The sequence below is a fragment of the Opisthorchis viverrini genome, assembly GCF_000715545.1.
Source record: "Opisthorchis viverrini unplaced genomic scaffold opera_v5_833, whole genome shotgun sequence".
NCBI classification, from domain to species: Eukaryota; Metazoa; Platyhelminthes; class Trematoda; order Opisthorchiida; family Opisthorchiidae; genus Opisthorchis; species Opisthorchis viverrini.
In genome coordinates, this window is record NW_008752475.1 from 24,592 (window position 1) to 27,216 (window position 2,625).

The 2,625-nt window shown below is 42.1% G+C and overlaps 1 protein-coding gene across 1 annotated transcript in view; it reads right to left on the minus strand.

The window, feature by feature from the left end:
• The window catches only part of T265_12085 (hypothetical protein), a gene marked incomplete at both ends in the record, with an annotated part of 13,353 nt that overhangs the window by 957 nt on the left and 9,771 nt on the right, over window positions 1–2,625 (minus strand). The gene's annotated exons all lie outside the window — the stretch shown is intronic.

Below are 2,625 nucleotides of genomic sequence, written 5' to 3' on the forward strand. Positions count from 1 at the left end.
GCCCATTGAGTCAGTATCGCATCATAATCTAAGTTGTTTTACGTCTTATACTCAACAAAACAAGAATTCATGTGTGAGATAGTGTCATGTCGAATTCCTGAGAGTTCGTCTATTTTATTCCACTGCATTTGTTACACGTGATATTTTTGAAACGGACCCGATCATGAAGCGAATATTATTGTGGGCGGAACGTCTCGGGAATTACATACACGCTATCCCTATATTTAGCTCAACCGTGCAGTGATTTTTTACCTTATGCATAATAAGGGCATACCGGTTACATCTGAGTCGGCTAAGTTTGGTGAAGTGGAACGATTTCTCAATCCAAAACGAACAACGATCAAAAGCACACCACTGAAACAAGTGGTCTAGCTAGGATGATTTCTGTGGAATTCCCTTTTTAAAAAGTAATGGTCAAGGCTACTTTAATTCCCATCCACACCCAGTGATCAGAGGCTTTCGTGTATCTATATCCTTGCATCTTTGCCCTCCTGGCTATTCGTGGTAATAAATTGCTGTTGACCTTCTAAAAGGCTCGTTTGTGTCCAGTAATCGGTGAAGCTGAGTAACTTTTTCGCTGCAGACGCATCTGTGCAAAATATGTTTTGCTGCATTCTAGTGCCAATCTCAGTTTTTTTACCAGAGTGGCATTTATATTGGTGACCGAAGAGCATTCTCAAAGACGGAAAGGCATAAGTAATCGATTGGGACTGGTCAACCTACACTCCGGCTAAGTAAACACCAGTGAAATCTCCCTCTTTGAGATTTTGGGCTTCACGAGACCATTTTCGGTAGAACTCTTTACTCTGTCAGATCCATCACTGGCACCGAAGACAAATACTGTGCTGCACCCCTTTTCTAGAGCGTTCTATGGCTGATTTGTTATGGTACGATCAGTAATACAACTGCTTCAGTTCCCATCAGCACTCGTCAGATGTCTCAACACGTAGTCAAAGACCTCGGGTAATTATTTGATCCTCCAGGTATGAAGCGAGGTAAAACCAGTTGGTTGTTATGCCGAATATCTAACGAATTATACATTTTCCTCGGGAGCTCAGAGTTTGGCAGAGTTTGGCTGTTATGCTGCCACACCGTCTAGCTCAGACGCTGAAATGAATAAATTATACTATCTGGTGTCTGTTGGGTGACATCTACGCTGATCCAGAGCTGGCAGATGTTTCTCCTCCCCAATGTTTGTGTCGAGTAAAAATGATCGCTCTGAAGTACTGCACTCCATTGTATGTATCCCAAACATAAAGCATCATAATCTGCCTAAACTATTTTAGAATTAATTTTAATTGATCTTTCTTCTTACTATTTCACGCGCACGCAACTTTACAGTTGCAGTGCTGTGGCTTCAGATGTGTCTTGGAAACCTAGTGGCTGTCCGGTTTACATTCTTTATGACGTGACAACACCTTGAATGAATACATGACGGATATCCATGTAGTATTTGTGAGTTCAGTGGTTATTAGAAACACAAACGCCGTTTTTCATTACGGGGGGCTATACTACTAATACCGCAGCCGGCCAGCACAACCGATTGAAAGTACGGAAATCTAAAAAACCCATTAAGTTAAGTGTATTTGCTAGTGGTGAACAGTACACAAAGCATCGCAAGTTCAGTGCGGTTTTGTCTAAGGAGACACGGGAACCTCTCTGGGCTACCCGCTATCATTATGTTAACCAAAACCATCACGTCTCCAATTTTTGTGCGATCAACTTTCAGTGAATCGACGGTCAACCGATAATGAGTTGAGCCCCTGTATCCCTACGAATCAGCTATGTGTGTTTGGCTCTGCGCTGCGGTCGACGTAGGTTATATTCAGCCATTTTATTGGGAGTCACGAGACCCAGGTACAATCAATTGTTTGGCTATATCGAAGGTGATGTATAGTTTTTTGCTTTTCTGCTTTCTTATTTTCGCTTTTGTACCTTCGGCCTATATTTTCACTTCCAGCCTATCTATTCTTCTCAACCGTTCGGCATCATCGTTACCACATACAGCAGTTTTCCGTTTAAAAAGAAGTTTGAAACGAAACACCGTTGGGAACTAAACTAAACTAAATTAAATATTATGTTTAGCTCTCGTGCTGGGTACTGGAACATTTTGCAAAAAGCTTACAGTCGAATTTTACCTCCGGCCATGTGAGAAAAACAGTTTCGATGAAAACAGACTTCATATATAGATGAGCTTGGGTCACAACAGTGTTTGCAGGCCCTCTCTACTGGTAACGCTTCCGCATACATGATGGGAAAGGGTGTTCCTGGAAATCACAAACCCAGTATATCCAATATAAGCACCACTACAACTTGGTCCGATAAACCAAAGTTAACCAGCAGATCAGCCGGCAAACGGAACCAACAGGAGGAGTGTTGTCTGGCCGCAGAGGTCAAACTCACATAATAACAGCCACACCAAGTGTAGGTCAACTAGCCAAGTAACAGGACAATTTATCTGGACGACAATCAAATGAAAACCACCCCTCTCCTTAACGTAAACTACAGAAACAGTACGAAAGCTTTGCTGAACACGTTCACAACGAAGTACCACAAACCAACGATGTAACGACCTACTATGCACTAATGTTGTAACCAGTACCGATTAAAAGAGGTTTACTACTG